The sequence below is a fragment of the Cicer arietinum genome, chromosome 3 (assembly GCF_000331145.2).
Source record: "Cicer arietinum cultivar CDC Frontier isolate Library 1 chromosome 3, Cicar.CDCFrontier_v2.0, whole genome shotgun sequence".
Taxonomy (NCBI): Eukaryota; Viridiplantae; Streptophyta; class Magnoliopsida; order Fabales; family Fabaceae; genus Cicer; species Cicer arietinum.
In genome coordinates this window covers 44,877,567-44,887,490 of record NC_021162.2, presented here as the reverse complement: position 1 = coordinate 44,887,490, position 9,924 = coordinate 44,877,567, and the positions used below count along the sequence as shown (strand labels likewise).

At 33.1% G+C, this 9,924-nt stretch overlaps 2 non-coding genes and 8 pseudogenes across 2 annotated transcripts; all 10 read right to left on the bottom strand.

The window, feature by feature from the left end:
• Nucleotides 1–5,098: 5,098 nt before the first annotated feature.
• On the bottom strand, nucleotides 5,099–5,205 carry LOC113786027 (5S ribosomal RNA; annotated as a pseudogene).
• An 81-nt stretch (nucleotides 5,206–5,286) lies between these two features.
• LOC113786024 (5S ribosomal RNA) lies at nucleotides 5,287–5,405 on the bottom strand. Its single transcript, XR_003472176.1, has one exon. It is a non-coding gene; the product is annotated as a 5S ribosomal RNA (ribosomal RNA).
• Nucleotides 5,406–5,640: 235 nt separating this feature from the next.
• LOC113786020 (5S ribosomal RNA) lies at nucleotides 5,641–5,759 on the bottom strand (annotated as a pseudogene).
• Nucleotides 5,760–5,995: 236 nt separating this feature from the next.
• LOC113786009 (5S ribosomal RNA) lies at nucleotides 5,996–6,114 on the bottom strand (annotated as a pseudogene).
• Nucleotides 6,115–6,348: 234 nt separating this feature from the next.
• LOC113785879 (5S ribosomal RNA) lies at nucleotides 6,349–6,455 on the bottom strand (annotated as a pseudogene).
• A 79-nt stretch (nucleotides 6,456–6,534) lies between these two features.
• LOC113785887 (5S ribosomal RNA) lies at nucleotides 6,535–6,653 on the bottom strand. Its single transcript, XR_003472070.1, has one exon. It is a non-coding gene; the product is annotated as a 5S ribosomal RNA (ribosomal RNA).
• Nucleotides 6,654–6,888: 235 nt separating this feature from the next.
• Nucleotides 6,889–7,007, bottom strand: LOC113786018 (5S ribosomal RNA; annotated as a pseudogene).
• A 244-nt stretch (nucleotides 7,008–7,251) lies between these two features.
• LOC113786006 (5S ribosomal RNA) lies at nucleotides 7,252–7,370 on the bottom strand (annotated as a pseudogene).
• A 235-nt stretch (nucleotides 7,371–7,605) lies between these two features.
• On the bottom strand, nucleotides 7,606–7,724 carry LOC113785880 (5S ribosomal RNA; annotated as a pseudogene).
• A 539-nt stretch (nucleotides 7,725–8,263) lies between these two features.
• LOC113786005 (5S ribosomal RNA) lies at nucleotides 8,264–8,382 on the bottom strand (annotated as a pseudogene).
• Nucleotides 8,383–9,924: the final 1,542 nt, after the last annotated feature.

The window sequence follows — 9,924 nt, the reverse complement described above, 5'->3', positions numbered from 1 at the left end:
CTCATTTAACTTAATGATTTTCAAAACAAAACATTAAGTAACCGAGACATTAAGAGATTCCCCATTCTTAATATCCAGTTAACTTAAACGATTTTCACAAACACACATTAAGTAAACCGAGATATTAAAAGATTCCCCATTTTTAATACTCGTTTAACTCTAATGGTTTTCAAATTTCACAACAAAACCAACTCAAAACATTTTATCAAATTCAATTCACAATCCACACCAAAACACATCAAATTTCATCGGTATTAACTTAGAACACGTCAACTACGACGAACACAAATCAACACAACCTAACACTCAAACACATCAAATTTCATTTACCCATAATCATACACAAATGAGTTAAGTTCATTTTCCACGAAACATCCATCAAATATAACCAAAACCTAACTCTAAGATTTTACCTATAAAGTCTTAGATCCATTTTCCCCCAAATCAATACTCAAACCCTAACAAGATCCTTTCCACACAATCACAGATAAGTCCCTAAATGCAAACTAAAAGTTTGGAAGGAGCCCTTACCTTAACGTTAGCTTTAACGTGGGTTTCCGGTACCGCGAGTAAAACCGGTAAAAATCTTCGCTCGCAACGTCGCCTCCAATTTGGTCCCCTAGCACCGTAGCGTGGTAGTGAGCAACTTTTCCTTCTCACTTTTCGCGAAACGAAGCTTAGATCTAGGAGAAACAGAGGGGTTCGTGTTCGAATCTCTAATACCGTTTTTCTTCGTTTTCGAATCAAATAGGAAGAGTGAAGTTAAGAAATCCTTATCCTAACACTCACCAAGCTTTGGGTTTCTAAATTTGAAGAAAGAAAGCAAAGAAGGACGAAAATGGAGGAGAAGAAGGAAATTGGTGCGCGTGAGTGACAGAGGAAGAAGATGGAAAAATCAGATTTTCCTTCCTTTCTTTTTCTTTCCTTTGTTTTTCCTTTCTTCCTTTTTCCTTCTTTCCTTTTTATATCCTTTTCTTTTCCTTTTCCTTCCTTCTTTATTTTCCTTTCTTTTGCCCTCCAACCAAACATAATTATATATTAAATATAACTTAACAAATATCTCAAAATATCTAGATATTTGTTAAATTACCATTTCACCAGTAACGCATTAAATTCTCCGTAAAGGATTCACCGCAGTTAATTTAATTTATTCATCGACGAGTAATTCCAAACGGCATCAAAATAACTTTTTGATCATATAAACTTCAAAATATTATTAACTTTGGCTAAAAAGCCTTCGAGCCCAAAATCCAAAATACATAAAAATACATAAAGTGTACTTTAAAATTATGGGTCTTACAATAATATATTTATTGGGTGTGCGTATATACACGTAAAATCGTATAAAATCTTTTTCTTTAAAATATATATTACACTAAATACTATTATTTTTTAAAAAAATATATCAAATAATAAAATATAATATTTATTATTTATATCGCTCATGTAATCTAGTATATATAAAACTAGCACATCATAAAATCACATATATAACGGAAATTAATCACAAAGTTTATTAACATATATTTTATAATAATATTAACATCAAATTAATTATTTAAAATCCTATTTAATTAATAAAATAGTTTATCATAAAATTTAGGGTGTTACACTATGTATAAAACACACATGCTAATAAATTAATATTACCACAAAAGCAAGGCCTGTACGTTTAGCTACAAAAGCACTCAATTCTTCATTTGATATGTAGTGTTGTAGATTTTTGGAGCTTCAACATTCAAATTCCCATCATGATCACTTAAGTAGCAATTTGGTAAATGAGATCTAAATCCTCTGTGTATTTTTCTGGAAACTCTAAGCACATAATTTTTTCGCACTCCATCAACGTTAAAAGCTGACTGCAAACCAAATAAAGATAGAGTTTGAGTACAAATATTTCAATGAAAAAAATTCTAAGTTACAAAAAGTGGAGTAAAAAAGTTACTTGTATATCATTCTACAATATATCTTTAGCATCCTTCAAAGCGTTATCTCTCTAATCATCAATTGTTATTGGGATATTTTGACGAACAAATGCACTAATGTAACTTACCATCATTGAACTGTTGGGCTCAATTGGTTGGCCACTTTGATTCCATCCCACCTAATAACACATAGAGTAGTTCATGCTTTCGAAAAAGATAAAAAATAAATTCTAAACAAAGTATAGTATACCTTAAATTTAATTCCATTACTTTTTGGTTTGATGACCTTTTGCATAACTCTTAGTATGGATAACTTCATCATTTTTTACGATCTAAATCATTATTGGAATCCATTTATCTACACATTTCACATAGTATAATTATAAGTTCAACAAGTTCAACACACAGTAGTCTAAGTAGTAGTATAAGTTCGACATGCAGTTTAGTGACAACAACAAATTAATAAATACAATACCTGACAACAATAATCACTAAGTTTAGGGTTATGACTTTTCTTAAGTAGAAATGACAGGGAACATCGAGAAGAGGGCGCATAAATATGTATGGAGAGGGTTCGCATGGAGGGTTCGCAATAGGGTGCGTATGGAGAGGGTTCGTAGGGATAGTAGTGAAGACGGGCGGTTCGCACTAGGGAGAAGAGGGTCAGTAGGGTTCGTATGGAGAGTAACCAAGATTGAGAGTACATAATGAAGAGGAAAATGAGGAGGTTTCACACTGCCAAGTTCGTAGGTAGAGTATGTAATGAAGGGGAAAATGAAACGGTTTCTTATTATCAATTTACTTAAAAACCCTTTTACAACGCTTGACCAAAAAGCATTTTAAAAGACCTAACCTATTACAGCGCTTCCACAAAAAGCGCTTTAAAAGACTATATAAAAAGCGCCTTAGGATCCTTTTACAACGCTTATAGAAAGACTGTATAAAAGACGCTATATGAGCATTTTATAGCGCTTATAGAACAAGCGTTGTAAATGATTTGTAATTTAATTTTTAAAAGGCTTTAACAGCGCTTTTGGACAAAAAGCGCCGTAAATGATTTATAATTTAATTTTTAAAAGCCTTTTACAACGCTTATGGACAAAAAGCACTGTAAACGATTTGTTATTTAATTTTAAAAGCCTTTTACAGCTCTTATTGACAAAAAGTGTTGTAAATGATTTGTAATTTAATTTTTATAAGCCTTTTACAGTGGTTATGGACAAAACGTGTTGTAAAATTACAAGTTTATATTCAGTTCAGTTCAAGTTAAATATGTAAATTACAATTCTGGGTTATGTAAAATACCTATATTTGGATTCTTTTTCCACATAATTAGTTTAATACCTATATATCAATGCTAAATTACATTATCAGTTCAGATTGGGATCAGTTCAAGTTCAAGGAAAATGCCCAGCCAAACTTAGCTTTTTCAAGTTCAAGTTTAGTATAAGCAGAAAATCAAATACAGTTCAAGCTAAATGCTAAATGTTTAGTTCTGGAAGGTGAAATAGATTGCTAAGTATAAATTACATGAAATTTATGGCAGTTCAAGTTACACGAACTTAGTATAAATTACATGATGAGTTTACATTACATGGCTTATATAAAACACTTAAACACCTTAAGATGCCCTTCTTCTTTTCCTGCTTGGATTCACATTTGTTTGTCCTTTAACGATACGAAACGATGGATTAATCCAAATTCCCATATCATGATCATCTCTAAGAAATAAACGGTCATCAGTTGAATCAATATCACGTGGTTGTGATGTCACAAAGAAAATATCATTACAAAAATTTCATCGTTATTGTTATATCGTTTATTTTATTGGTCGATATGACAATTGACCATTTATCATCAGTAGGATTAGTGACATAAAACACTTGTTGAGCTTGTGACGCTAAAATAAAAGGCTTATCTTTGTATCCCACCGTATTAAAATCGACAAGCAAGAACCCTGACTCATCAATCTGAACGCCATTATTACTATCGACCCACATGCAACCAAATATGGGAACACGAAACATTGTGTAATCTTACTCCCATATGAGCTCAATAACCTCAAAATATGATAGATTTGCATATATTGAATTTTTGTCTTTTGCACTTTAGAAATGCATCGGTTCAACTACGAGAGTGACTCTGCTATTTTACATAGTGGTTTTATCATCTTATCCTTTGGTATAAAATGTTAGCGGTAAATTACATAGTCGGTGTAAGAAAAGACATGTAAACTCGGACCATTTTCTAGTCATCTCAATCTTTGTGAAATTGAATCGGGGTCTATATCAAACTTTGAGTTAATGTAATTTTTTAGCCATGTTATAAAACTTCGATTGTGCTATCGGGTTATCCAATTTTGATGCTTATTCATGTTCAAACTAGATAACTGATTCATGTGTATTGTAACATACGATTGAACCTCATCATCATTGTGCATAATATACAAATGTGTCGGCTCCCATTATGTCCTTGATATAGTCGTTACTCTCTTTCCAATTATCCCTTCTCCAGTTATTCTTCCCGAATGACAAGACATGGGAAGCCCGATGGATTCAACATTGGGAAGATCTTCAGCACAAAATTCAACATCTTCTCTAACAATGAACTGCTCAGCAATAATACCTTCTGGTCGACTTCTACTTTTCACGTACCCTTTTCATATTTTCATATATCGTTCTATCAGATACATCCATCTCATATAAGCTAGCCACAAAGTGGTGTCTCTTTAACAAGATAAACAATAAGGTGAACAATTATATCAAAAAACGAAGGTGGGAAATACATTTCAAGCTCACACAAAGTAACAACAATTTCGCTCTGCAATGTCAGTAATTTATGAGGATCGATCACTTTACTACAAATTTCTCTCTCGCCCAAGGACGCTTAACTGCGGAGGTCTGATGGGATCCGGTGCATTAGTGCTGGTATGATCGCACCTGTTAATTAGTGCGTCGTAATTGAATATATGCGTTTCGCTACATAAAATACATAAAAGACAAGACACCTCCAGTTAATTGAAATCTGTTCCAACCATATATTTTGTTTTCTAAATAACAAATAACCTTATATTTCCTAAAACAAATAAAAACAACCACGCTAAAATCGCTTTCTTGTCAACATACACGGGTTGCTCCGAAAATTCGCTAGAAAATCCAAAATAAATTAAAGAAAAGGTGCAACACGAGGAATTCCCAGGATAGTACTACTCTCGCCCATGCACGCTTAACAGCAGAGTTATGATGGAATCTAGTGCATTAGTGCTGGTATGACCGCATCTGTTAACTAGTGCGTGTAATTGAATATATGCATTTCGTTACATAAATTGACTAGAAAATCCAAAATAAATTTAAAAAAAAAAAAGGTGCAACACGTGGACTTCCAAGGAGGACACCCATCCTAGTACTACTCTCGCCCAAGCACGCTTAACTGCAGAGTTGTGATGGGATCCGGTGCATTAGTACTGGTATGATCGCACCTGTTAACTAGTGCGTCGTAATTGAATATATGCGTTTTACTACATAAAATACATAAAAAAGACAAGACACCCCCGAATAATTGAAATCCATTCAAACCATATATTTTGTTTTCTAAAGAACAAATAACCTTATATTTCCTAGACCAAGTAAAAACAACTACGCTAAAATCGCTTTCTCGTCAACTTACTCCTGTTGCTCCAAAAATAGGCTAGAAAATCCAAAATAAGTTTAAAAAAAAAGTGCAACATGAGGACTTCCCAGGAGGTCACCTATCCTAGTACTACTTTCGCCCAAGCGAGCTTAACTGCGGAGTTCTGATGGGATCGGGATTATTAGTGTTGGTATGATCGCACATGTTAACTAGTGCGTCGTAATTGAATATATGAGTTCTGCTACATAAAATACATAAAAAAGACAAGACACCTCCGACTAATTGAAATTCGTTCCAACCATATATTTTGTTTTATAAATAACAAATAACCTTTTATTTCCTAGAACAAATAAAAAGAACCACGATAAAATCGCTTTCTTGTCAGCTTACCCACGTTGCTCCGAAAATTGGCTAGAAAATCCAAAATAAATTAAAAAAAAAAAGTGCAACAAGAGCACTTCCCATGAGGTGACCCATCCTAGTACAACTCTCGCCCAAGCACGCTTGACAGCTGAGTTCTAATGGGATTCAGTGCATTAGTGCTGGTATGATCGCACATGTAAACTAGTGCGTCGTAATTCAATATATGCGTTTCGCTACATTAAATACATAAAAAAGACAAGACACCCCCGAATTTTTGAAATCCGTTCCAAACATATATTTTGTTTTCTAGAAAACAAATAACCTTATATTTCCTAAAACAAATAAAAACAACCACGCTAAAATCGCTTTCTTGTCAACTTACCCGTGTTGCTAAGAAAATTGGCTAGAAAATCCAAAATAAATTAAAGAAAAGTTGCAACACGAGGGCTTCCCAGGAAAGTACTACTTTCGCTCAAGCACGCTTAACTGCGGAGTTCTGATGGGATCTGGTGCATGAGTGCTGGTATGACTGCAGATGTTAACTAGTGCGTCGTAATTGAATATATGCGTTACGCTACATAAAATGACTAGAAAATCCAAAATAAATTTAAAAAAAAAGGTGCAATACGAGGACTTCCCAGGAGGACACCCATCCGAGTACTACTCTCGACCAAGCACGCTTAACTGCGGAGTTCTGATGCGATCTAGTGCATTAGTGCTGGTATGACCGCACATGTTAACTAGCGCGTCGTAATTGAATATATGTGTTTCTCTACATAAAAAACATAAAAAGACAAGACACCCCCGACTTATTGAAATCCCGTTCCAACCATATATTTTGTTTTCTAAAGAACAAATAACCTTATATATCATAGAACAAGAAAAAAAAGAACCACACTAAAATCGCTTTCATGCCAACTTACCCGTGTTGCTCCGAAAATTGGCTAGATAATCTAAAATAAATTAAAAAAAGGTGCAACACGAGGAATTTGAATGAATTCACCCATCCTAGTACTACTCTCGCCCAAGCACGCTTACCTGCAGAGTTCTTATGTGATCCAGTGCATTAGTGCTGGTATGAACACACCAGTTAACTTGTGCGTCGTAATTGAATATATGTGTTTCGCTACACAAAATAAGTAAACAAGACACCCCAGATTAATTGAAATCCGTTCCAACCATATATAAAAAGAACCAATAACCCTATATAAAAATAACAAATAACCCTATATTTCCTAGAACAAATAAAAAGAACCACGCTAAAATCGCTTTCTTGTCAACTTACCCGTGTTGCTCCGAAAATTGGCTAGAAAATCTAAATTAAATTCAAAAAAAGGTGTAACACGAGGACTTCCTCGGAGGTCAGCCATCCTAGTACTACTCTCACTCAAGCACCCTTAATTGCGGAATTCTGATGGGATCCGGTGCATTAGTGCTGGTAGGATCGCACCTGTTAACTAGTGCGTCGTAATTGAATTTATGTGTTTCGCTACATAAAATACAAAAAATAGACAAGACACCCCTAACTAATTGAAATCCGTTCCAACCATATATTTTGTTTTCTAAATAAACAATAACTTTATATTTCCTAGAACAAATAAAAAGAAACGTGCTAAAGTCGTTTTCTTGTCAACTTACCCGTGTTGCTCCGAAAAATGGACAATAAAATCAAAAATAAACTAAAAAAAAGGTGCAACACGAGCACTTCCCAAGAGGTCACCCATCCTTGAACTACTTTCAGCCAAGCAAGCTTAACTGCACAGTTCTAATGGGATCCGATGCATTAGTGCTTGTATGATCGCACATGTTAACAAATGCGTTGTAATTGAATATATGTGTTTTGCTACATAAAATAGACAAGTCACTCCCGACTAATTGAAATTCGTTCCAACCATTTATTTTCTTTTCTAAGTAACAACTAACCATATATTTGCTAGAACAAATAAAAAGAACCACTATTAAATCGCTTTCTTGTCAACTTACCCGTGTTGCTCCGTAAATTGGCTAGAAAATCCAACATAAATTAAAAAAAGAATATGTGCAACACGAGCACTTCCCATGTTGTCCCCATCCTAGTACAACTCTCTCCCAAGCACGCTTGATAGCGGAGTTCTAATGGGATTCAGTGCATTAGTGTTGGTATGATTGCTACTGTTAACTAGTGTGTCGTAGTTGAATATATGCATTTCAATACATAAAATACATAAAAAAGACAAGACACCCCCGACTAATTGAAATCCATTCTAACCATATTTTTTGTTTTCTAAATAACAAATAACTTTATATTTCCTAAAACAAATAAAAACAACCATGTTAAAAGGTCAAAATTAAATTAAATTAACAAAAAGGTGCAACACGAGAACTTCTTAAGAGGTCATCTATCCTAGTATTACTCTTGCCCAAGCACGTTTTACTGCGGAGTTCTGATGGGATCTGGCGCATTACTGCTGGTATGATCACACCTATTAACTAGTGCGTCGTAATTGAATATATGTGTTTCGCTACATAAAATACTTAAAAAAGACAAGACACCCCCGACTAATATTCAAGAATTACTATTGCTAATAATATGAATTTCATACTATTTAAAATCATGACGAACATTCTAAATTGTTTTTAAACCAATATCAAAACTCTACTCATCTAGATACAACCATCAACACTTTCATGTGATTTAAAGTTAACATTCACAATTTAAAATCGATTTTTTTTTTCTTAACACAAGCCAACATAAAATAAAAATATGAATTTTTTAGTTAAAATTAAAACTTTAAACATAAGTGACATATTTCCTATCTAACTCAAAGTTTAGAATGAAACATCTTTTTTTTTTCTCTAAATTGAGTTTCAACAAAAATAATAATAATTTGTACGTAGTAAAAGTCAATACTTGAAGTTTTAAACATATAATTATACGGAAATCAATGTTTCAATCAATTAGTTATTAGATCAACACTTTAAACAGATTCATATCAATACTAAATATTTTAAATTGATTAAGTGTGAAAATGGAACTTTAAAACATGAGGTCTGACATTTGATCATTAAGATTACGTGAATAAGATTAATACCCTGAAACATATAGCTAGTCCATCAAAATCATTATTTCCAACTATTCACATAAAACAAGAGTGCAAAAGTCATAGTTCGGTAGATAGCAATAAGCAACAAGTAACTAACATAATCTTGTCAACAATTAAAATTAACTCAAATCTTAACAAGTAATTTCATGGTTTATTTACTCACTTAGGTAGGAATTTAAAAGGCATAACAGAATAAGAGTAAGAAAATAATAAACAGTTAACTAATAATCTCGAAAAAATGTATAATAATACAAAAGCATATAACACTTAACACAATAATATAACGAGAAAACCATCATAGTGAATATAATTATTACACAAGAAAACACAATTGACACGACTGACATTCGACTCACATTGAGTCGACACTCAACCCACTCGGCCTGATTGGACAGACCTGCTCTGATACCACTAATGTGACACCCTAAACCCCAAAATAATATATATAATAATTTATATCATATTTCTATAAAATTACTCCATTAAAATAATGTAATCTCAATAAGTTTGATTTAAGTATTATTACTTGATTTAATTTCATTACATACTAGTACTTCTAAGATTCATTAACCTGTATCACCTATTAGAGCATGGTTCCTCCCAAACATGAACTTCAAGATTCATTAACCTGTAACAACTGCGATTTTGCAAACACAGGGCCAAACCAGTCAAACACAAACAACGAAGGAGGTGAGTTTCGAAATCATGATGACAATATAACACAAGTAAGAAGAACACACAAACAATCATAATAGAACCGTATCATTACACAAACATTCCATCAAGAAAATATCACATTAAAAAGTCAAAATCACTAAAGGAAAATCACCAAATTTCACTATAACATCAAATCGTCTAAGAGAAATTATCACCACACACGATACATATTAATCACAACAAAACAATCACAATAAAATGCAATG